Source organism: Tripterygium wilfordii, chromosome 19 (assembly GCF_013401445.1).
Source record: "Tripterygium wilfordii isolate XIE 37 chromosome 19, ASM1340144v1, whole genome shotgun sequence".
NCBI classification, from domain to species: Eukaryota; Viridiplantae; Streptophyta; class Magnoliopsida; order Celastrales; family Celastraceae; genus Tripterygium; species Tripterygium wilfordii.
The window spans coordinates 41,032-68,728 of record NC_052250.1 but is presented as its reverse complement, the minus strand read 5'-3'; positions in this window follow the sequence as shown (position 1 = coordinate 68,728).

The following is a 27,697-nucleotide window of genomic DNA, read 5'->3' as shown; positions in this document are numbered from 1 at the left end:
TTACGAAACGTTCTACGAAAGCTAAACTAGCGACTTTGACAAGTAAGAAGAGTAAATAGAGTACAACAGTCCACTTTGATGCTTTGAAATTGCTCAACTCTCTCCAAAGACGAGCATTTCACGTTTTTGTGCAATCTCAAACATAAGTTGGTCTATTGGGATCTTTTGGTTACAAAGCGTTCTACGAAAGCTAAACTAGCGAGTTGGACATGTAAGAACACTCAATAGAGTACAACGGCTCATTTTGATGTTTTCGAATTACTCAACTCTCTCCATACATGAGCATTTCATGTTTTTGTGTAATCTCAAACATAACTTGGTCTATTGGGATCTTTTGGTTACGAAATGATCTACGAAAGCAAAACTAGAGAGTTAGACAAGTACGAACACTAAATAGAGTGCAACGGTCCACTTTGATGCTTTGGAATGGCTCAACTCTCTCCATTGATGACCTTATCATGTTTTTGTGCTATCTCAAACATAACTTGGTCTATTGGGATCTTTTGGTTACGAAACGTTCTACGAAAGCTAAACTAGCGAGTTGGACATGTAAGAACACTAAATAGAGTACAACGGTCCACTTTGTTGCTTTCGAATTGCTCAACTCTTTCCATAGAAGTGCATTTCACGTTTTTGTGCAATCTCAAACATAACTTGGTCTATTGGGATCTTTTGGTTACGAAACGTTCTACGAAAGCTAAACTAGCGACTTAGACATGTAAGAACAGTAAATAGAGTACAACAGTCCACTTTGACGCTTCGAAATTGCTCAACTCTCTCCATAGACAAGCATTTCATGTTTTTGTGCAATCTCAAACACAACTTGGTCTATTGGGATCTTTTGGTTACGAAACGTTCAACGAAAGCTAAACTAGCGAGTTGGACATGTAAGAACACTAAATAGAGTACAACGGTCCACTTTGATGCTTTCGAATTGTTCAACTCTCTCCATAGACGGGCATTTCACGTTTTTGTGCAATCTCAAACATAACTTGGTCTTTCGAGATCTGTTGGTTACGAAACGTTCTATGAAAGCTAAACTAGCGAGTTAGACAAGTAAGAACACTAAATAGAGTACAACAGTCCACTTTGATTTTTTGAAATTGCTCAACTCTCTCCATAGACGACCTTATCATGTCTTTGTGCAATCTCAAACATAACTTGGTCTATTGGGATCTTTTGCTTACGAAACGTTCTACGAAAGCTAAACTAGCGAGTTGGACATGTAAGAACACTAAATATAGTACAACGGTCCAATTTGATGCTTTGAAATTGCTCAACTCTCTCCATAGACGAGGATTTCATGTTTTTGTGCAATCTCAAACATAACTTGGTCTATTGGGATCTTTTGGTTATGAAACGTTCTACGAAAGCTAAACTAGCGAGTTGGACATGTAAGAACACTAAATAGAGTACAACGGTCCACTTTGATGCTTTCGAATTGCTCAACTCTCTCTATAGACGAGCATTTCACGTTTTTGTGCAATCTCAAACATAACTTGGTCTATTGGGATCTTTTTGTTACGAAACGTTATACGAAAGCTAAACTAGCATGTTGGACATGTAAGAACACTAAGTAGAGTACAGCAGTCTACTTTGATGCTTTCGAATGGCTCAACTCTCTCCATTGATGAGCTTTTGACGTTTTTGTGCAATCTCAAATATAACTTGGTCTTTTGAGATCTTTTGGTTAGGAAACGTTCTATGAAAGCTAAACTAGCAAGTTAGACAAGTAAGAACACTAAATAGAGTACCACAGTCCACTTTGATTCATTGAAATTGCTCAATTCTCTCCATAGACGACCTTATCACGTTTTTGTGCAATCTCAAACATAACTTGGTCTATTGGGATCTTTTGGTTACGAAACGTTCTACGAAAGCTAAACTAGCGAGTTGGACATGTAAGAACACTATATAGAGTACAACGGTCCACTTTGATGCTGTCGAATTGCTCAACTCACTCCATAGATGGGCATTTCACGTTTTTGTGCAATCTCAAACATAACTTGGTCTTTCGAGATCTTTTGGTTACGAAACGTTCTATGAAAGCTAAACTAGCGAGTTAGACAAGTAAGAACACTAAATAGAGTACAATAGTCCACTTTGATTCATTGAAATTGCTCAACTCTCTCCATAGACGACCTTATCACGTTTTTGTGCAATCTCAAACATAACTTGGTCTATTGGGATCTTTTGGTTACGAAACGTTCTACGAAAGCTAAACTAGCGAGTTGGACATGTAAGAACACTATATAGAGTACAACGGTCCACTTTGATGCTTTCGAATTGCTCAACTCACTCCATAGATGGGCATTTCACGTTTTTGTGCAATCTCAAACATAACTTGGTCTTTCGAGATCTTTTGGTTACGAAACGTTCTATGAAAGCTAAACTAGCGAGTTAGACAAGTAAGAACACTAAATAGAGTACAATAGTCCACTTTGATTCTTTGAAACTGCTCAACTCTCTCCATAGACGACCTTATCATGTTTTTGTGCAATCTCAAAATAACTTGGTCTATTTGGATCTTTTGGTTACGAAACGTTCTACGAAAGCTAAACTAGCGAGTTGGACATGTAAGAACACTAAATAGAGTACAACCGTCCACTTTGATGCTTTCGAATTGCTGAACTCTATCCATAGACGAGCATTTCACGTTTTTGTGCAATCTCAAACATAACTTGGTCTATTGGGATATTTTGGTTACGAAACGTACTACGAAAGCTAAACTAGCGACTTAAACATGTAAGAACAGTAAATAGAGTACAACAGTCCACTTTGATGCTTTGAAATTGCTCAACTCTCTCCATAGACGAGCATTTCATGTTTTTGTGCAATCTCAAACACAACTTGGTCTATTGGGATCTTTTGGTTACGAAACGTTCAACGAAAGCTAAACTAGCGAGTTGGACATGTAAGAACACTAAATAGAGTACAACGGTCCACTTTGATGCTTTCGAATTGTTCAACTCTCTCCATAGACGGGCATTTCACGTTTTTGTGCAATCTCAAACATAACTTGGTCTTTCGAGATCTGTTGGTTACGAAACGTTCTATGATGTTGGACCAAGACTTAGTGTCTAGTCAACATTGTGTTTTTGATGATTGTGTATGATTGTATACTAAAATGTGTGTGAGCATGCTTGACTTGAACATATCCTAAAATGCTAGAAAACATGCTTAAATGGTTATTTGGTTAATTGTTTAATATCTTAATTGTGCATATACAAATGAAGGCTTATGCATATCTCTATGTGAATTTGGTATCTATATATTTTTGAGATAGTGCTGGAAATTAAGTTTTGAAAATAAATATACATGGACAAGCACAAACACTCTAAGGAAGGAACAAATATTAAAGGAATATCATCAAGATGCTCAAACATGTAAGAACACTAAATATAGTACAACGGTCCAATTTGATGCTTTGAAATTGCTCAACTCTCTCCATAGACGAGGATTTCATGTTTTTGTGCAATCTCAAACATAACTTGGTCTATTGGGATCTTTTGGTTATGAAACGTTCTACGAAAGCTAAACTAGCGAGTTGGACATGTAAGAACACTAAATAGAGTACAACAGTCCACTTTGATTTTTTGAAATTTCTCAACTCTCTCCATAGACGACCTTATCATGTCTTTGTGCAATCTCAAACATAACTTGGTCTATTGGGATCTTTTGGTTACGAAACGTTCTACGAAAGCTAAACTAGCGAGTTGGACATGTAAGAACACTAAATAGAGTACAACGGTCCACTTTGATGCTTTCGAATTGCTCAACTCTCTCCATAGACGAGCATTTCACGTTTTTGTGCAATCTCAAACATAAGCTGGTCTATTGGGATCTTTTGGTTACGAAACGTTCTACGAAAGCTAAACTAGCGACTTTGACAAGTAAGAAGAGTAAATAGAGTACAACAGTCCACTTTGATGCTTTGAAATTGCTCAACTCTCTCCAAAGACGAGCATTTCACGTTTTTGTGCAATCTCAAACATAAGTTGGTCTATTGGGATCTTTTGGTTACAAAGCGTTCTACGAAAGCTAAACTAGCGAGTTGGACATGTAAGAACACTCAATAGAGTACAACGGCTCACTTTGATGTTTTCGAATTACTCAACTCTCTCCATACATGAGCATTTCATGTTTTTGTGTAATCTCAAACATAACTTGGTCTATTGGGATCTTTTGGTTACGAAATGATCTACGAAAGCAAAACTAGAGAGTTAGACAAGTACGAAGACTAAATAGAGTGCAACGGTCCACTTTGATGCTTTGGAATGGCTCAACTCTCTCCATTGATGACCTTATCATGTTTTTGTGCTATCTCAAACATAACTTGGTCTATTGGGATCTTTTGGTTACGAAACGTTCTACGAAAGCTAAACTAGCGAGTTGGACATGTAAGAACACTAAATAGAGTACAACGGTCCACTTTGTTGCTTTCGAATTGCTCAACTCTTTCCATAGAAGTGCATTTCACGTTTTTGTGCAATCTCAAACATAACTTGGTCTATTGGGATCTTTTGGTTACGAAACGTTCTACGAAAGCTAAACTAGCGACTTAGACATGTAAGAACAGTAAATAGAGTACAACAGTCCACTTTGATGCTTCGAAATTGCTCAACTCTCTCGATAGACGAGCATTTCATGTTTTTGTGCAATCTCAAACACAACTTGGTCTATTGGGATCTTTTGGTTACGAAACGTTCAACGAAAGCTAAACTAGCGAGTTGGACATGTAAGAACACTAAATAGAGTACAACGGTCCACTTTGATGCTTTCGAATTGTTCAACTCTCTCCATAGACGGGCATTTCACGTTTTTGTGCAATCTCAAACATAACTTGGTCTTTCGAGATCTGTTGGTTACGAAACGTTCTATGATGTTGGACCAAGACTTAGTGTCTAGTCAACATTGTGTTTTTGATGATTGTGTATGATTGTATACTAAAATGTGTGTGAGCATGCTTGACTTGAACATATCCTAAAATGCTAGAAAACATGCTTAAATGGTTATTTGGTTAATTGTTTAATATCTTAATTGTGCATATACAAATGAAGGCTTATGCATATCTCTATGTGAATTTGGTATCTATATATTTTTGAGATAGTGCTGGAAATTAAGTTTTGAAAATAAATATACATGGACAAGCACAAACACTCTAAGGAAGGAACAAATATTAAAGGAATATCATCAAGATGCTCAAACAAAAAGCTAGGAGGGTTTCGACGGTCATTTCTTAAACCTTTAAACTCCTTTGCATTATTTTTGTTAGATGCTTAACTTTAACTCAATTGCATTTGGAATGTTTGATTTTAGATGATATATGCTTTAGACATGATTAAATGATGATGATACGTGCATTAAGTTTGAATGAAGCATCATGGGTGCATATTTGCTTAATTGGTATCTCTTGTTGTTTTTAATTGAATTGGAATACATTGATTATATGTGGTATGCATATGTTCTCAAATATTCATTGGTATGCATGATTGAAGGGGGAGCATGCCCTAAGTCTAGGAATTCATGTTTTATCATTAATTGAAAAAGATAGAATGCATGCTAAGTTTCTTAAGTGAACTTGTTGCATCTCTATAATTTGGAAGCAATATGTGGAATACATGACTTCTGGTGTGCTTTTATTAAATTCATGAATGCATGTATTTGGTTGGTGTCAACTCCTCTCCCTATTCCCTCTTGATTGACTACATTATAGGGAAGAGATAATGATTAGAAAAGATGCATTAAAATGACATATTCTAAATTGATATACTTTCATGCAATATTAAGTATTTGAGCTTTTATTGACAAAACATACTTATCTTGTATCAAGCATGGTGCATCCTTAAACTAGTACTTGAACTGACATATGAAATGGTTTATAGACCAAAGTTTAAGGGGGAGTGCATTTGGCATGTTTTGGTGAGAAGTATGTATGCTACTATACTTGAAGTGAGGGGGAGCTAATATGAACATTACCTTGTACTCGATCTATAGCTCACTTCATTTGCATGATTGAAAACAATTAAGTATTTGAGTATAAAATGAGAATTTCAATTAAACCTTAAGATCTTTTTGATAATTACAAAAAGGGGGGAGAAAGAATATAGTTTTTGGATAAAGATTGTAGTTCTTGAAAAAAATGGTACATCTTTAGAAAACTACATTGCACATTTTGGAATCATCAAAAAGGGGGAGATTGTTGGACCAAGACTTAGTGTCTAGTCAACATTGTGTTTTTGATGATTGTGTATGATTGTATACTAAAATGTGTGTGAGCATGCTTGACTTGAACATATCCTAAAATGCTAGAAAACATGCTTAAATGGTTATTTGGTTAATTGTTTAATATCTTAATTGTGCATATACAAATGAAGGCTTATGCATATCTCTATGTGAATTTGGTATCTATATATTTTTGAGATAGTGCTGGAAATTAAGTTTTGAAAATAAATATACATGGACTAAGTTAGGGTATTAATCTTCTAATGATCATAATTTATCTTACTTAGGTCCAAATTACTTGAAACTTGAACCACATGCACATGAAGGTTTAATATATGTTCTAGGACTATAATCATGAGAAATTAAGTGCATCACATATATATTTGGTCATATGCTTAAATTCCGCCAAAACTAGGTTTTACCTAATTTTGTGCATATGTGTTCTTTGTGAACGTAGTGAACCAAATGAACTCCGATTTAAATGAAATTTCGTGTGCATCTTAGTTTCATCACTATGAACATATTTGACTTAGTAAAGTTCAAGAGAAAATGTCATTTACACTGAGTTTGCAAAATAACATTGAATTTACACTTAGAATTTATCGGTTTCACTATTAGTGACTTATTTGCTTGGTTGAGTGACCAAACGATTTCCGATTGTTATGAAATTTTATGTGGACATTCTAATATATATAAAATGATTTATCATGCAGTAATACGAATTTTCTGGGTTGTTTTTCTAATGTAATTAACCTATGCGCTCTATATGAAGCTCTTTGAGCTTACATGCAATTGGGGAGTTCTACCTCCTATTTCTTTGTAGGTTAATCATCATGAGGATGTTATATCACTCAGAATTCAGTTTGCTCAAGTGAATTGAAGTCCGGTTTTCAAGTATGAGCTTGGATCTCTAGAAAACCAAGAAAAACCTATGTTCATCAACCTTCCACTAAGGCATTTTGATTGATGATTGGAACTAGCCTTAGGGCTGTATAATATGGATATATTGGTGCTGCCAAATTCAGAGTTTGAAGTCAAGATTGGAGGGACATGTTTGGTCATGTGAAGGATCTCTTATCTTCATCAAACAAGATCTTGCACATGCTTCCTTTATTGAGGTCAATGATAAGATTTTTGTGAGAAGAAAATTGATGAAGCTAAAGGACAAATGCAATGGTTGAAATTTGTAAGAGATGAGAAAGTATATTTTGCAACTAGACAAGACTTAGATTATGAAGATATTCTTGAAGACTACAAGCTCCAACGGTACACTAATCTATGGCCGAGATTGAATTGTTTTGAATTATGAATGGATCAGATTACAACAAGACTTGAAGGGTTAAGATGACCATTTAAAAGGTGAATCCAATGGTTGTGCATAAGACCATATTCTTGCTTGCAATTTTTGACTTAAAAGAAGATCTTACTTGATTTTTGGAGTCAAAGATGGTTGCAAGTTGCTACACATTTTGTAGGAAATCATTGGAGATACCAAGGCCAAGATTTAGTGTAAGTTTGATCAAATGGTCAAAGATGACAAAATTGTTGGAGATACCAAGGTCAAGATTTGGTGCAAGTTTGATCAAATTGTCAAAGATGGCTGCAAGTGCACATGACAACTCAAATCTTGGAAAGCTAGACTTGGAAAATAATGCAAGTGCAACGGCTACATATTGTAAGGTCAAGATTTAATGATCTATTCATTCAATGGCCAAGATTTGCACATGTAATTGAAGGTCGAGATTTGAAGATAGAAAAAGATCCAATGGTGGAAATCACAAGAGCTTGGTAAATTATAAAGAGGGGTTCTTCCTCATTCCAACTTGGAGAAGCCAAAATTATATTGAAGAAATTCTTGCTCTCAAAGCTTTCAAGCTAGTTTGTGCCATTGAATCCAAGCTTCTACCCAAAGCCACTCTAAAGGCTTCCTCACTATTTTGCTTTTGCAAAGAGGGAGTGCTTCTCATTTGGCTTCTTATTTTCAGATTCGAAAATCCTCATTATTCTTCATTTTCTATCCAACCCGTGAGGTTATATTGTGATTCTTGAGTGTTCCTCAACCCTATTTGCTTAGTGCAAACCTTGAGTGAACTATTTATACCGAACACTTGTAAAAGTCCCTTCATTGGGCAAAAACCTTGTTGAGGTTGAGTTTAAGGGAGTGCTTGAAACCCTTGGTTGTAAAGTTTGAAGATTATCTTGAAATCTTCAGTTTTAAGGGTGACCTAAAAACCCTTGTGAGTTTTGTGGAGCTCTTGAGAAAACCACATCCTTAGTGGAGGTTGAAAAATCCTAGGTTGGTGAACCTAGGTAGTAGATGTAGGAGAAGAGTCTCCGAACTACTATAAATTGCTGTGTGGACTTTCTTGATTGCATTGCTTGCTTGTTGATTGATTAAGTGTTTTGATTGCAGAATTTTCTGAACCACTAGTCTGTCCGTGCACTGTTCACATAGCTAAACTTTGAATTTTAATCTGAATTTTTGATATAGTATTCATTAGGGTGTTGTGATACTGCATACCAAATTTCATTGAATTCTGACTTGATTTGCTAGGTGAAATTTGAGTTGTTAAATCTGTGCGCAGTGTGTTGTTTAAAAAATCTGTTTTTGCAATTCCTTGATTATTTGATAATTGATCATTCACCATATTGTATCACATCTTGCATTGAAATGAATATTGATTAAGATAATCATTAGAATCCAAATTTGTGTGCTAATTGTTAATTGACATTGATTTCCTTTTAAATTTTAAAAAGAGATTCCTATCGGAATTTGGGGACACAATTCACCCCCCCTCTTGTGTTAAGTACGATCCATCATATGAAAGCTAAACTAGCGAGTTAGACAAGTAAGAACACTAAATAGAGTACAACAGTCCACTTTGATTTTTTGAAATTGCTCAACTCTCTCCATAGACGACCTTATCATGTCTTTGTGCAATCTCAAACATAACTTGGTCTATTGGGATCTTTTGGTAACGAAACGTTCTACGAAAGCTAAACTAGCGAGTTGGACATGTAAGAACACTAAATATAGTACAACGGTCCAATTTGATGCTTTGAAATTGCTCAACTCTCTCCATAGACGAGGATTTCATGTTTTTGTGCAATCTCAAACATAACTTGGTCTATTGGGATCTTTTGGTTATGAAACGTTCTACGAAAGCTAAACTAGCGAGTTGGACATGTAAGAACACTAAATAGAGTACAACGGTCCACTTTGATGCTTTCGAATTGCTCAACTCTCTCTATAATCGAGCATTTCACGTTTTTGTGCAATCTCAAACATAACTTGGTCTTTTGGGATCTTTTTGTTACGAAACGTTATACGAAAGCTAAACTAGCATGTTGGACATGTAAGAACACTAAGTAGAGTACAACAGTCTACTTTGATGCTTCCGAATGGCTCAACTCTCTCCACTGATGAGCTTTTGACGTTTTTGTGCAATCTCAAACATAACTTGGTCTTTTGAGATCTTTTGGTTAGGAAACGTTCTATGAAAGCTAAACTAGCAAGTTAGACAAGTAAGAACACTAAATAGAGTACCACAGTCCACTTTGATTCATTGAAATTGCTCAACTCTCTCCATAGACGACCTTATCATGTTTTTGTGCAATCTCAAACATAACTTGGTCTATTGGGATCTTTTGGTTACGAAACGTTCTACGAAAGCTAAACTAGCGAGTTGGACATGTAAGAACACTATATAGAGTACAACGGTCCACTTTGATGCTTTCGAATTGCTCAACTCTCTCCATAGATGGGCATTTCACGTTTTTGTGCAATCTCAAACATAACTTGGTCTTTCGAGATCTTTTGGTTACGAAACGTTCTATGACAGCTAAACTAGCGAGTTAGACAAGTAAGAACACTAAATAGAGTACAATAGTTCACTTTGATTCTTTGAAATTGCTCAACTCTCTCCATAGACGACCTTATCATGTTTTTGTGCAATCTCAAAATAACTTGGTCTATTTGGATCTTTTGGTTACGAAACGTTCTACGAAAGCTAAACTAGCGAGTTGGACATGTAAGAACACTAAATAGAGTACAACCGTCCACTTTGATGCTTTCGAATTGCTGAACTCTTTCCATGGACGAGCATTTCACGTTTTTGTGCAATATCAAACATAACTTGGTCTATTGGGATATTTTGGTTACGAAACGTACTACGAAAGCTAAACTAGCGACTTAAACATGTAAGAACAGTAAATAGAGTACAACAGTCCACTTTGATGCTTTGAAATTGCTCAACTCTCTCCATAGACAAGGATTTCATGTTTTTGTGCAATCTCAAACATAACTTGGTCTATTGGGATCTTTTGGTTACGAAACGTTCTACGAAAGCTAAACTAGCGAGTTGGACATGTAAGAACTCTAAATAGAGTACAACGGTCCACTTTGATTCTTTCGAATTGCTCAACTTTCTCCATAGACGAGCATTTCACGTTTTTGTGCAATCTCAAACATAAGTTGGTCTATTGGGATCTTTTGGTTACGAAACGTTCTACGAAAGCTAAACTAGCGACTTTGACAAGTAAGAAGAGTAAATAGAGTACAACAGTCCACTTTGATGCTTTGAAATTGCTCAACTCTCTCCAAAGACGAGCATTTCACGTTTTTGTGCAATCTCAAACATAAGTTGGTCTATTGGGATCTTTTGGTTACAAAGCGTTCTACGAAAGCTAAACTAGCGAGTTGGACATGTAAGAACACTCAATAGAGTACAACGGCTCACTTTGATGTTTTCGAATTACTCAACTCTCTCCATACATGAGCATTTCATGTTTTTGTGTAATCTCAAACATAACTTGGTCTATTGGGATCTTTTGGTTACGAAATGATCTACGAAAGCAAAACTAGAGAGTTAGACAAGTACGAACACTAAATAGAGTGCAACGGTCCACTTTGATGCTTTGGAATGGCTCAACTCTCTCCATTGATGACCTTATCATGTTTTTGTGCTATCTCAAACATAACTTGGTCTATTGGGATCTTTTGGTTACGAAACGTTCTACGAAAGCTAAACTAGCGAGTTGGACATGTAAGAACACTAAATTGAGTACAACGGTCCACTTTGTTGCTTTCGAATTGCTCAACTCTTTCCATAGAAGTGCATTTCACGTTTTTGTGCAATCTCAAACATAACTTGGTCTATTGGGATCTTTTGGTTACGAAATGTTCTACGAAAGCTAAACTAGCGACTTAGACATGTAAGAACAGTAAATAGAGTACAACAGTCCACTTTGATGCTTCGAAATTGCTCAACTCTCTCGATAGACGAGCATTTCATGTTTTTGTGCAATCTCAAACACAACTTGGTCTATTGGGATCTTTTGGTTACGAAACGTTCAACGAAAGCTAAACTAGCGAGTTGGACATGTAAGAACACTAAATAGAGTACAACGGTCCACTTTGATGCTTTCGAATTGTTCAACTCTCTCCATAGACGGGCATTTCACGTTTTTGTGCAATCTCAAACATAACTTGGTCTTTCGAGATCTGTTGGTTACGAAACGTTCTATGAAAGCTAAACTAGCGAGTTAGACAAGTAAGAACACTAAATAGAGTACAACAGTCCACTTTGATTTTTTGACATTGCTCAACTCTCTCCATAGACGACCTTATCATGTCTTTGTGCAATCTCAAACATAACTTGGTCTATTGGGATCTTTTGGTAACGAAACGTTCTACGAAAGCTAAACTAGCGAGTTGGACATGTAAGAACACTAAATATAGAACAACGGTCCAATTTGATGCTTTGAAATTGCTCAACTCTCTCCATAGACGAGGATTTCATGTTTTTGTGCAATCTCAAACATAACTTGGTCTATTGGGATCTTTTGGTTATGAAACGTTCTACGAAAGCTAAACTAGCGAGTTGGACATGTAAGAACACTAAATAGAGTACAACGGTCCACTTTGATGCTTTCGAATTGCTCAACTCTCTCTATAGACGAGCATTTCACGTTTTTGTGCAATCTCAAACATAACTTGGTCTTTTGGGATCTTTTTGTTACGAAACGTTATACGAAAGCTAAACTAGCATGTTGGACATGTAAGAACACTAAGTAGAGTACAACAGTCTACTTTGATGCTTCCGAATGGCTCAACTCTCTCCACTGATGAGCTTTTGACGTTTTTGTGCAATCTCAAACATAACTTGGTCTTTTGAGATCTTTTGGTTAGGAAACGTTCTATGAAAGCTAAACTAGCAAGTTAGACAAGTAAGAACACTAAATAGAGTACCACAGTCCACTTTGATTCATTGAAATTGCTCAACTCTCTCCATAGACGACCTTATCATGTTTTTGTGCAATCTCAAACATAACTTGGTCTATTGGGATCTTTTGGTTACGAAACGTTCTACGAAAGCTAAACTAGCGAGTTGGACATGTAAGAACACTATATAGAGTACAACGGTCCACTTTGATGCTTTCGAATTGCTCAACTCTCTCCATAGATGGGCATTTCACGTTTTTGTGCAATCTCAAACATAACTTGGTCTTTCGAGATCTTTTGGTTACGAAACGTTCTATGACAGCTAAACTAGCGAGTTAGACAAGTAAGAACACTAAATAGAGTACAATAGTTCACTTTGATTCTTTGAAATTGCTCAACTCTCTCCATAGACGACCTTATCATGTTTTTGTGCAATCTCAAAATAACTTGGTCTATTTGGATCTTTTGGTTACGAAACGTTCTACGAAAGCTAAACTAGCGAGTTGGACATGTAAGAACACTAAATAGAGTACAACCGTCCACTTTGATGCTTTCGAATTGCTGAACTCTTTCCATGGACGAGCATTTCACGTTTTTGTGCAATATCAAACATAACTTGGTCTATTGGGATATTTTGGTTACGAAACGTACTACGAAAGCTAAACTAGCGACTTAAACATGTAAGAACAGTAAATAGAGTACAACAGTCCACTTTGATGCTTTGAAATTGCTCAACTCTCTCCATAGACAAGGATTTCATGTTTTTGTGCAATCTCAAACATAACTTGGTCTATTGGGATCTTTTGGTTACGAAACGTTCTACGAAAGCTAAACTAGCGAGTTGGACATGTAAGAACTCTAAATAGAGTACAACGGTCCACTTTGATTCTTTCGAATTGCTCAACTTTCTCCATAGACGAGCATTTCACGTTTTTGTGCAATCTCAAACATAAGTTGGTCTATTGGGATCTTTTGGTTACGAAACGTTCTACGAAAGCTAAACTAGCGACTTTGACAAGTAAGAAGAGTAAATAGAGTACAACAGCCCACTTTGATGCTTTGAAATTGCTCAACTCTCTCCAAAGACGAGCATTTCACGTTTTTGTGCAATCTCAAACATAAGTTGGTCTATTGGGATCTTTTGGTTACAAAGCGTTCTACGAAAGCTAAACTAGCGAGTTGGACATGTAAGAACACTCAATAGAGTACAACGGCTCACTTTGATGTTTTCGAATTACTCAACTCTCTCCATACATGAGCATTTCATGTTTTTGTGTAATCTCAAACATAACTTGGTCTATTGGGATCTTTTGGTTACGAAATGATCTACGAAAGCAAAACTAGAGAGTTAGACAAGTACGAACACTAAATAGAGTGCAACGGTCCACTTTGATGCTTTGGAATGGCTCAACTCTCTCCATTGATGACCTTATCATGTTTTTGTGCTATCTCAAACATAACTTGGTCTATTGGGATCTTTTGGTTACGAAACGTTCTACGAAAGCTAAACTAGCGAGTTGGACATGTAAGAACACTAAATTGAGTACAACGGTCCACTTTGTTGCTTTCGAATTGCTCAACTCTTTCCATAGAAGTGCATTTCACGTTTTTGTGCAATCTCAAACATAACTTGGTCTATTGGGATCTTTTGGTTACGAAATGTTCTACGAAAGCTAAACTAGCGACTTAGACATGTAAGAACAGTAAATAGAGTACAACAGTCCACTTTGATGCTTCGAAATTGCTCAACTCTCTCGATAGACGAGCATTTCATGTTTTTGTGCAATCTCAAACACAACTTGGTCTATTGGGATCTTTTGGTTACGAAACGTTCAACGAAAGCTAAACTAGCGAGTTGGACATGTAAGAACACTAAATAGAGTACAACGGTCCACTTTGATGCTTTCGAATTGTTCAACTCTCTCCATAGACGGGCATTTCACGTTTTTGTGCAATCTCAAACATAACTTGGTCTTTCGAGATCTGTTGGTTACGAAACGTTCTATGAAAGCTAAACTAGCGAGTTAGACAAGTAAGAACACTAAATAGAGTACAACAGTCCACTTTGATTTTTTGACATCGCTCAACTCTCTCCATAGACGACCTTATCATGTCTTTGTGCAATCTCAAACATAACTTGGTCTATTGGGATCTTTTGGTAACGAAACGTTCTACGAAAGCTAAACTAGCGAGTTGGACATGTAAGAACACTAAATATAGTACAACGGTCCAATTTGATGCTTTGAAATTGCTCAACTCTCTCCATAGACGAGGATTTCATGTTTTTGTGCAATCTCAAACATAACTTGGTCTATTGGGATCTTTTGGTTATGAAACGTTCTACGAAAGCTAAACTAGCGAGTTGGACATGTAAGAACACTAAATAGAGTACAACGGTCCACTTTGATGCTTTCGAATTGCTCAACTCTCTCTATAGACGAGCATTTCACGTTTTTGTGGAATCTCAAACATAACTTGGTCTTTTGGGATCTTTTTGTTACGAAACGTTATACGAAAGCTAAACTAGCATGTTGGACATGTAAGAACACTAAGTAGAGTACAACAGTCTACTTTGATGCTTCCGAATGGCTCAACTCTCTCCACTGATGAGCTTTTGACGTTTTTGTGCAATCTCAAACATAACTTGGTCTTTTGAGATCTTTTGGTTAGGAAACGTTCTATGAAAGCTAAACTAGCAAGTTAGACAAGTAAGAACACTAAATAGAGTACCACAGTCCACTTTGATTCATTGAAATTGCTCAACTCTCTCCATAGACGACCTTATCATGTTTTTGTGCAATCTCAAACATAACTTGGTCTATTGGGATCTTTTGGTTACGAAACGTTCTACGAAAGCTAAACTAGCGAGTTGGACATGTAAGAACACTATATAGAGTACAACGGTCCACTTTGATGCTTTCGAATTGCTCAACTCTCTCCATAGATGGGCATTTCACGTTTTTGTGCAATCTCAAACATAACTTGGTCTTTCGAGATCTTTTGGTTACGAAACGTTCTATGACAGCTAAACTAGCGAGTTAGACAAGTAAGAACACTAAATAGAGTACAATAGTTCACTTTGATTCTTTGAAATTGCTCAACTCTCTCCATAGACGACCTTATCATGTTTTTGTGCAATCTCAAAATAACTTGGTCTATTTGGATCTTTTGGTTACGAAACGTTCTACGAAAGCTAAACTAGCGAGTTGGACATGTAAGAACACTAAATAGAGTACAACCGTCCACTTTGATGCTTTCGAATTGCTGAACTCTTTCCATAGACGAGCATTTCACGTTTTTGTGCAATCTCAAACATAACTTGGTCTATTGGGATATTTTGGTTACGAAACGTACTACGAAAGCTAAACTAGCGACTTAAACATGTAAGAACAGTAAATAGAGTACAACAGTCCACTTTGATGCTTTGAAATTGCTCAACTCTCTCCATAGACAAGGATTTCATGTTTTTGTGCAATCTCAAACATAACTTGGTCTATTGGGAACTTTTGGTTACGAAACGTTCTACGAAAGCTAAACTAGCGAGTTGGACATGTAAGAACTCTAAATAGAGTACAACGGTCCACTTTGATTCTTTCGAATTGCTCAACTTTCTCCATAGACGAGCATTTCACGTTTTTGTGCAATCTCAAACATAAGTTGGTCTATTGGGATCTTTTGGTTACGAAACGTTCTACGAAAGCTAAACTAGCGACTTTGACAAGTAAGAAGAGTAAATAGAGTACAACAGTCCACTTTGATGCTTTGAAATTGCTCAACTCTCTCCAAAGACGAGCATTTCACGTTTTTGTGCAATCTCAAACATAAGTTGGTCTATTGGGATCTTTTGGTTACAAAGCGTTCTACGAAAGCTAAACTAGCGAGTTGGACATGTAAGAACACTCAATAGAGTACAACGGCTCACTTTGATGTTTTCGAATTACTCAACTCTCTCCATACATGAGCATTTCATGTTTTTGTGCAATTTCAAACATAACTTGGTCTATTGGGATCTTTTGGTTACGAAATGATCTACAAAAGCAAAACTAGAGAGTTAGACAAATACGAACACTAAATAGAGTGCAACGGTCCACTTTGATGCTTTGGAATGGCTCAACTCTCTCCATTGATGACCTTATCATGTTTTTGTGCTATCTCAAACATAACTTGGTCTATTGGGATCTTTTGGTTACGAAACGTTCTACGAAAGCTAAACTAGCGAGTTGGACATGTAAGAACACTAAATAGAGTACAACGGTCCACTTTGTTGCTTTCGAATTGCTCAACTCTTTCCATAGACGTGCATTTCACGTTTTTGTGCAATCTCAAACATAACTTGGTATATTGGGATCTTTTGGTTACGAAACGTTCTACAAAAGCTAAACTAGCGACTTAGACATGTAAGAACAGTAAATGGAGTACAACAGTCCACTTTGATGCTTCGAAATTGCTCAACTCTCTCCATAGACGAGCATTTCATGTTTTTCTGTAATCTCAAACATAACTTGGTCTATTGGGATCTTTTGGTTACGAAACGTTCAACGAAAGCTAAACTAGCGAGTTGGACATGTAAGAACACTAAATAGAGTACAACCGTCCACTTTGATGCTTTCGAATTGCTGAACTCTATCCATAGACGAGCATTTCACGTTTTTGTGCAATCTCAAACATAACTTGGTCTATTGGGATATTTTGGTTACGAAACGTACTACGAAAGCTAAACTAGCGACTTAAACATGTAAGAACAGTAAATAGAGTACAACAGTCCACTTTGATGCTTTGAAATTGCTCAACTCTCTCCATAGACGAGGATTTCATGTTTTTGTGCAATCTCAAACATAACTTGGTCTATTGGGATCTTTTGGTTACCAAACGTTCTACGAAAGCTAAACTAGCGAGTTGGACATGTAAGAACACTAAATAGAGTACAACGGTCCACTTTGATGCTTTCGAATTGCTCAACTCTCTCCATAGACGAGCATTTCACGTTTTTGTGCAATCTCAAACATAAGCTGGTCTATTGGGATCTTTTGGTTACGAAACGTTCTACGAAAGCTAAACTAGCGACTTTGACAAGTAAGAAGAGTAAATAGAGTACAACAGTCCACTTTGATGCTTTGAAATTGCTCAACTCTCTCCAAAGACGAGCATTTCACGTTTTTGTGCAATCTCAAACATAAGTTGGTCTATTGGGATCTTTTGGTTACAAAGCGTTCTACGAAAGCTAAACTAGCGAGTTGGACATGTAAGAACACTCAATAGAGTACAACGGCTCACTTTGATGTTTTCGAATTACTCAACTCTCTCCATACATGAGCATTTCATGTTTTTGTGTAATCTCAAACATAACTTGGTCTATTGGGATCTTTTGGTTACGAAATGATCTACGAAAGCAAAACTAGAGAGTTAGACAAGTACGAACACTAAATAGAGTGCAACGGTCCACTTTGATGCTTTGGAATGGCTCAACTCTCTCCATTGATTACCTTATCATGTTTTTGTGCTATCTCAAACATAACTTGGTCTATTGGGATCTTTTGGTTACGAAACGTTCTACGAAAGCTAAACTAGCGAGTTGGACATGTAAGAACACTAAATAGAGTACAACGGTCCACTTTGTTGCTTTCGAATTGCTCAACTCTTTCCATAGACGTGCATTTCACATTTTTGTGCAATCTCAAACATAACTTGGTCTATTGGGATCTTTTGGTTACGAAACGTTCTACGAAAGCTAAACTAGCGACTTAGACATGTAAGAACAGTAAATAGAGTACAACAGTCCACTTTGATGCTTCGAAATTGCTCAACTCTCTCGATAGACGAGGATTTCATGTTTTTGTGCAATCTCAAACACAACTTGGTCTATTGGGATCTTTTGGTTACGAAACGTTCAACGAAAGCTAAACTAGCGAGTTGGACATGTAAGAACACTAAATAGAGTACAACGGTCCACTTTGATGCTTTCGAATTGTTCAACTCTCTCCATAGACAGGCATTTCCCGTTTTTGTGAAATCTCAAACACAACTTGGTCTTTCGAGATCTGTTGGTTACGAAACGTTCTATGAAAGCTAAACTAGCGAGTTAGACAAGTAAGAACACTAAATAGAGTACAACAGTCCACTTTGATTTTTTGAAATTGCTCAACTCTCTCCATAGACGACCTTATCATGTCTTTGTGCAATCTCAAACATAACTTGGTCTATTGGAATCTTTTGGTAACGAAACGTTCTACGAAAGCTAAACTAGCGAGTTGGACATGTAAGAACACTAAATATAGTACAACGGTCCAATTTGATGCTTTGAAATTGCTCAACTCTCTCCATAGACGAGGATTTCATGTTTTTGTGTAATCTCAAACATAACTTGGTCTATTGGGATCTTTTGGTTGTGAAACGTTCTACGAAAGCTAAACTAGCGAGTTGGACATGTAAGAACACTAAATAGAGTACAACGGTCCACTTTGATGCTTTCGAATTGTTCAACTCTCTCTATTGACGAGCATTTCACGTTTTTGTGCAATCTCAAACATAACTTGGTCTTTTGGGATCTTTTTGTTACGAAACGTTCTACGAAAGCTAAACTAGCATGCTGGACATGTAAGAACACTAAGTAGAGTACAACAGTCTACTTTGATGCTTTCGAATGGCTCCACTCTCTCCATTGATGAGCTTTTGACGTTTTTGTGCAATCTCAAACATAACTTGGTCTTTTGAGATCTTTTGGTTAGGAAACGTTCTATGAAAGCTAAACTAGCAAGTTAGACAAGTAAGAACACTAAATAGAGTACCACAATCCACTTTGATTCATTGAAATTGCTCAACTCTCTCCATAGACGACCTTATCATGTTTTTGTGCAATCTCAAACATAACTTGGTCTATTGGGATCTTTTGGTTACGAAACGTTCTACGAAAGCTAAACTAGCGAGTTGGACATGTAAGAACACTATATAGAGTACAACGGTCCACTTTGATGCTTTCGAATTGCTCAACTCTCTCCATAGATGGGCATTTCACGTTTTTGTGCAATCTCAAACATAACTTGGTCTTTCGAGATCTTTTGGTTACGAAACGTTCTATGACAGCTAAACTAGCGAGTTAGACAAGTAAGAACACTAAATAGAGTACAATAGTCCACTTTGATTCTTTGAAATTACTCAACTCTCTCCATAGACGACCTTATCATGTTTTTGTGCAATCTCAAAATAACTTGGTCTATTTGGAACTTTTGGTTACGAAACGTTCTACGAAAGCTAAACTAGCGAGTTGGACATGTAAGAACACTAAATAGAGTACAACCGTCCACTTTGATGCTTTCGAATTGCTGAACTCTTTCCATAGACGAGCATTTCACGTTTTTGTGCAATCTCAAACATAACTTGGTCTATTGGGATATTTTGGTTACGAAACGTACTACGAAAGCTAAACTAGCGACTTAAACATGTAAGAACAGTAAATAGAGTACAACAGTCCACTTTGATGCTTTGAAATTGCTCAACTCTCTCCATAGACGAGGATTTCATGTTTTTGTGCAATCTCAAACATAACTTGGTCTATTGGGATCTTTTGGTTACGAAACGTTCTACGAAAGCTAAACTAGCGAGTTGGACATGTAAGAACTCTAAATAGAGTACAACGGTCCACTTTGATGCTTTCGAATTGCTCAACTTTCTCCATAGACGAGCATTTCACGTTTTTGTGCAATCTCAAACATAAGTTGGTCTATTGGGATATTTTGGTTACGAAACGTTCTACGAAAGCTAAACTAGCGACTTTGACAAGTAAGAAGAGTAAATAGAGTACAACAGTCCACTTTGATGCTTTGAAATTGCTCAACTCTCTCCAAAGACGAGCATTTCACGTTTTTGTGCAATCTCAAACATAAGTTGGTCTATTGGGATCTTTTGGTTACAAAGCGTTCTACGAAAGCTAAACTAGCGAGTTGGACATGTAAGAACACTCAATAGAGTACAACGGCTCACTTTGATGTTTTCGAATTACTCAACTCTCTCCATACATGAGCATTTCATGTTTTCGTGCAATTTCAAACATAACTTGGTCTATTGGGATCTTTTGGTTACGAAATGATCTACGAAAGCAAAACTAGAGAGTTAGACAAATACGAACACTAAATAGAGTGCAACGGTCCACTTTGATGCTTTGGAATGGCTCAACTCTCTCCATTGATGACCTTATCATGTTTTTGTGCTATCTCAAACATAACTTGGTCTATTGGGATCTTTTGGTTACGAAACGTTCTACGAAAGCTAAACTAGCGAGTTGGACATGTAAGAACACTAAATAGAGTACAACGGTCCACTTTGTTGCTTTCGAATTGCTCAACTCTTTCCATAGACGTGCATTTCACGTTTTTGTGCAATCTCAAACATAACTTGGTCTATTGGGATCTTTTGGTTACGAAACGTTCTACAAAAGCTAAACTAGCGACTTAGACATGTAAGAACAGTAAATAGAGTACAACAGTCCACTTTGATGCTTCGAAATTGCTCAACTCTCTCCATAGACGAGCATTTCATGTTTTTGTGCAATCTCAAACATAACTTGGTCTATTGGGATCTTTTGGTTACGAAACGTTCAACGAAAGCTAAACTAGCGAGTTGGACATGTAAGAACACTAAATAGAGTACAACGGTCCACTTTGATGCTTTCGAATTGTTCAACTCTCTCCATAGACGGGCATTTCACGTTTTTGTGCAATCTCAAACATAACTTGGTCTTTCGAGATCTGTTGGTTACGAAATGTTCTATGAAAGCTAAACTAGCGAGTTAGACAAGTAAGAACACTAAATAGAGTACAACAGTCCACTTTGATTTTTTGAAATTGCTCAACTCTCTCCATAGACGACCTTATCATGTCTTTGTGCAATCGCAAACATAACTTGGTCTATTGGGATCTTTTGGTTACGAAACGTTCTACGAAAGCTAAACTAGCGAGTTGGACATGTAAGAACACTAAATATAGTACAACGGTCCAATTTGATGCTTTGAAATTGCTCAACTCTCTCCATAGACGAGGATTTCATGTTTTTGTGCAATCTCAAACATAACTTGGTCTATTGGGATCTTTTGGTTATGAAACGTTCTACGAAAGCTAAACTAGCGAGTTTGACATGTAAGAACACTAAATAGAGTACAACGGTCCACTTTGATGCTTTCGAATTGCTCAACTCTCTCTATGGACAAGCATTTCACGTTTTTGTGCAATCTCAAACGTAACTTGGTCTATTGGGATCTTTTTGTTACGAAACGTTCTACGAAAGCTAAACTAGCATGTTGGACATGTAAGAACACTAAGTAGAGTACAACAGTCTACTTTGATGCTTTCGAATTGCTCAACTCTCTCCATTGATGAGCTTTTGACGTTTTTGTGCAATCTCAAACATAACTTGGTCTTTTGAGATCTTTTGGTTAGGAAACGTTCTATGAAAGCTAAACTAGCAAGTTAGACATGTAAGAACAGTAAATAGAGTACAACAGTCCACTTTGATGCTTCGAAATTGCTCAACTCTCTTCATAGACGAGCATTTCATGTTTTTGTGCAATCTCAAACATAACTTGGTCTATTGGGATCTTTTGGTTACGAAACGTTCAACGAAAGCTAAACTAGCGAGTTGGACATGTAAGAACACTAAATAGAGTACAACGGTCCACTTTGATGCTTTCGAATTGTTCAACTCTCTCCATAGACGGGCATTTCACGTTTTTGTGCAATCTCAAACATAACTTGGTCTTTCGAGATCTGTTGGTTACGAAACGTTCTATGAAAGCTAAACTAGCGAGTTAGACAAGTAAGAACACTAATTAGAGTACAACAGTCCACTTTGATTTTTTGAAATTGCTCAACTCTCTCCATAGATGACCTTATCATGTCTTTGTGCAATCTCAAACATAACTTGGTCTATTGGGATCTTTTGGTTACGAAACGTTCTACGAAAGCTAAACTAGCGAGTTGGACATGTAAGAACACTAAATATAGTACAACGGTCCAATTTGATGCTTTGAAATTGCTCAACTCTCTCCATAGATGTGGATTTCATGTTTTTGTGCAATCTCAAACATAACTTGGTCTATTGGGATCTTTTGGTTATGAAACGTTCTACGAAAGCTAAACTAGCGAGTTGGACATGTAAGAACACTAAATAGAGCACAACGGTCCACTTTGATGGTTTCGAATTGCTCAACTCTCTCTATAGACGAGCATTTCACGTCTTTGTGCAATCTCAAACATAACTTGGTCTATTGGGATCTTTTTGTTACGAAACGTTCTACGAAAGCTAAACTAGCATGTTGGACATGTAAGAACACTAAGTAGAGTACAACAGTCTACTTTGATGCTTTCGAATGGCTCAACTCTCTTCATTGATAAGCTTTTGACGTTTTCGTGCAATCTCAATTATAACTTGGTCTTTTGAGATCTTTTGGTTAGGAAACGTTCTATGAAAGCTAAACTAGCAAGTTAGACAAGTAAGAACACTAAATAGAGTACCACAGTCCACTTTGATTCATTGAAATTGCTCAACTCTCTCCATAGACGACCTTATCATGTTTTTGTGCAATCTCAAACATAACTTGGTCTATTGTGATCTTTTGGTTACGAAACGTTCTACGAAAGCTAAACTAGCGAGTTGGACATGTAAGAACACTATATAGAGTACAACGGTCCACTTTGATGCTTTCGAATTGCTCAACTCTCTCCATAGACGGGCATTTCACGTTTTTGTGCAATCTCAAACATAACTTGGTCTTTCGAGATCTTTTGGTTACGACACGTTCTACGAATGCTAAACTAGCGAGTTGGACATGTAAGAACACTAAATAGAGTACAACGGTCCACTTTGATGCTTTCGAATTGCTCAACTCTCTCCATAGACGAGCAGTTCACGTTTTTGTGCAATCTCAAACATAACTTGGTCTATTGGGATCTTTTGGTTATGAAACGTTCTACGAAAGCTAAACTAGCGACTTAGACATGTAAGAACAGTAAAAAGAGTACAACAGTCCACTTTGATGGTTTGAAATGGCTCAACTCTCTCCATGGACGAGCATTTCTCGTTTTTGTGCAATCTCAAACATAACTTGGTCTATTGGGATCTTTTGGTTACGAAACGATCGATGAAAGCAAAACTAGAGAGTAGGACATGTAAGAACACTAAATAGAGTACAACGGTCCACTTTCATGCTTTCGAATTGCTCAACTCTCTTCATAGACGAGCTTTTCACGTTTTTGTGCAATCCCAAGCATAACTTGGACTATTGGCATCTTTTTGTTACGAAACGTTCTACGAAAGCTAAACTAGCATGTTGGACATGTAAGAACACTAAGTAGAGTACAACAGTCTACTTTGATGCTTTCGAATGGCTCAACTCTCTCCATTGATGAGCTTTTGACGTTTTTGTGCAATCTCAAACATAACTTGGTCTTTTGAGATCTTTTGGTTACGAAACGTTCTACGAAAGCTAAACTAGCTAGTTAGACAAGTAAGAACACTAAATAGAGTACCACATTCCACTTTGATTCATTGAAATTGCTCAACTCTCTCCATAGACGACCTTATCATGTTTATGTGCAATCTCAAACATAACTTGGTCTATTGGGATCTTTTGGTTACGAAACGTTCTACGAAAGCTAAACTAGCGAGTTGGACATGTAAGAACACTAAATAGAGTACAACGGTCCACTTTGATGCTTTCGAATTGCTCAACTCTCTCCATAGACGGGCATTTCACGTTTTTGTGCAATCTCAAACATAACTTGGTCTTTCGAGATCTTTTGGTTACGAAACGTTCTATGAAAGCTAAACTAGCGAGTTAGACAAGTAAGAACACTAAATAGAGTACAACAGTCCACTTTGATTCTTTGAAATTGCTCAACTCTCTCCATAGACGACCTTATCATGTTTTTGTGCAATCTCAAAATAACTTGGTCTACTTGGATCTTTTGGTTACGAAACGTTCTACGAAAGCTAAACTAGCGAGTTGCACATGTAAGAACACTAAATAGAGTACAACGGTCCACTTTGATGCTTTCAAGTTGCTCAACTCTCTACATAGACGAGCATTTCACGTTTTTGGGCAATCTCAAACATCACTTGGTCTATTGGGATCTTTTGGTTACGAAACGTTCTGCGAAAGCTAAACTAGCGACTAAGACATGTAAGAACAGTAAATAGAGTACAACAGTCCACTTTGATGCTTTGAAATTGCTCAACTCTCTCCATAGACGAGCATTTCACGTTTTTGTGCAATCTCAAACATAACTTGGTCTATTGGGATCTTTTTGTTACGAAACGTTCTACGAAAGCTAAACTAGCATGTTGGACATGTAAGAACACTAAGTAGAGAACAACAGTCTACTTTGATGCTTCCGAATGGCTCAACTCTCTCCATTGATGAGCTTTTGACGTTTTTGTGCAATCTCAAACATAACTTGGTCTTTTGAGATCTTTTGGTTAGGAAACGTTCTATGAAAGCTAAACTAGCAAGTTAGACAAGTAAGAACACAAAATAGAGTACCACAGTCCACTTTGATTCATTGAAATTGCTCAACTCTCTCCATAGACGACCTTATCATGTTTTTGTGCAATCTCAAACATAACTTGGTCTATTGGGATCTTTTGGTTACGAAACGTTCTACGAAAGCTAAACTAGCGAGTTGGACATGTAAGAACACTATATAGAGTACAACGGTCCACTTTGATGCTTTTGAATTGCTCAACTCTCTCCATAGACGGGCATTTCACGTTTTTGTGCAATCTCAAACATAACTTGGTCTTTCGAGATCTTTTGGTTACGAAACGTTCTACGAAAGCTAAACTAGCGAGTTGGACATGTAAGAACACTAAATAGAGTACAACGGTCCACTTTGATGCTTTCGAATTGCTCAACTCTCTCCATAGACGAGCATTTCACGTTTTTGTGCAGTCTCAAACATAACTTGGTCTATTGGGATCTTTTGGCTACGAAACGTTCTACGAAAGCTAAACTAGCGAGTTGGACATGTAAGAACACTATATAGAGTACAACGGTCCACTTTGATGCTTTCGCATTGCTCAACACTCTCCATAGACGGGGCATTTCACGTTTTTGTGCAATCTCAAACATAACTTGGTCTTTCGAGATCTTTTGGTTACGAAACGTTCTATGAAAGCTAAACTAGCGAGTTAGACAAGTAAGAACACTAAATAGAGTACAACAGTCCACTTTGATTCTTTGAAATTGCTCAACTCTCTCCATAGACGACCTTATCATGTTTTTGTGCAATCTCAAAATAACTTGGTCTATTTGGATCTTTTGGTTACGAAACGTTCTACGAAAGCTAAACTAACGAGTTGGACATGTAAGAACACTAAATAGAGTACAACGGTCCACTTTGATGCTTTCGAATTGCTCAACTCTCTCCATAGACGAGCATTTCACGTTTTTTGGCAATCTCAAACATAACTTGGTCTATTGGGATCTTTTAGTTACGAAACGTTCTGCGAAAGATAAACTAGCGACTTAGACATGTAAGAACAGTAAATTGAGTACAACAGTCCACTTTGATGCTTTGAAATTGCTCAACTCTCTCCATAGACGAGCATTTCACGTTTTTGTGCAATCTCAAACATAACTTGGTCTATTGGGATCTTTTGGTTACAAAGCGTTCTACGAAAGTTAAACTAGCGAGTTGGACATGTAAGAACACTCAATAGAGTACAACGGCTCACTTTGATGTTTTTGAATTACTCAACTCTCTCCATACATGAGCATTTCATGTTTTTGTGCAATCTCAAACATAACTTGGTCTATTGGGATCTTTTGGTTACGAAATGTTCTACGAAAGCTAAACTAGCGCGTTGGACATGTAACAACACTAAATATAGTACAACGGTCCACTTTGATGCTTTGGAATTGCTCAACTCTCTCCATAGATGAGCTTTTCACATTTTTGTGCAATTTCAAACATAACATGGTCCATTGGCATCTTTTGGTTACGAAACGATATATGAAAGCAAAACTAGAGAGTTGGACATGTAAGAACACTAAATAGAGTACAACGGTGCACTTTCATGCTTTCGAATTGCTCAACTCTCTCCATAGACGAACTTTTCACGTTTTTGTGCAATCTCAAGCATAAGTTGGACTATTGGCATCTTTTGGTTGCGAAACGTTCTACAAAAGCTAAACTAGCGTTTTGGACATATAAGAACACTAAGTAGAGTACAATAGTCCACTTTGATGCTTTCGAATGGCTCAACTCTCTCCATAGATGAGCTTTTCACGTTTTTGTGCAATCTCAAACATAACTTGGTCTTTTGAGATCTTTTGGCCGTGAAACGTTCTATGAAAGCTAAACTAGCGAGTTAGACAAGTAAGAACACTAAATAGAGTACAACAGTCCACTTTTGATTCTTTGAAATATCTCAACTCTCTCCATAGACGGCCTTATCACGTTTTTGTGCAATCTCAAACATAACTTGGTCTATTGGGATCTTTTGGTTACGAAATGTTCTACAAAAGCTAAACTAGCGAGTTGGACATGTAAGAACACTAAATAGAGTTCAACGATCCACTTTCATGCTTTCGAATTTCTCGACTCTCTCCATAGACGAGCATTTCACGTTTTTGTGCAATCTCAAACACAACATGGTCTATTGGTATCTTTTGGTTACAAAGCGTTCTACGAAAGCTAAACTAGCGAGTTGGACATGTAAGAATACTCAATAGAGTACAACGGCTCACTTTGATGTTTTCGAATTACTCAACTCTCTCCATACATGAGCATTTCATGTTTTTGTGCAATCTCAAACATAACTTGGTCAATTGAGATCTTTTGGTTACGAAACGATCTACGAAAGCAAAACTAGAGAGTTAGACAAGTACGAACACTAAATAGAGTGCAACGGTCGACTTTGATGTTTTGGAATGGCTCAGCTCTCTCCATAGATGACCTTATCATGTTTTTGGGCAATCTCAAACACAACTTGGCTATTGGGATCTTTTGGTTACGAAACGTTCTACGAAAGCCAAACTAGCGAGTTGGACATGTAAGAACACTAAATATAGTACAACGGTCGACTTTGTTGCTTTGGAATTGCTCAACTCTCTCCATGGACGAGCTTTTAACATTTTTGTGCAATTTCAAACATAACATGGTACATTGGCATCTTTTGGTTATGAAACGATCTATGAAAGCGGAACTAGAGAGTTGGACATGTAAGAACACTAAATAGAGTACAACGGTCCACTTTCAT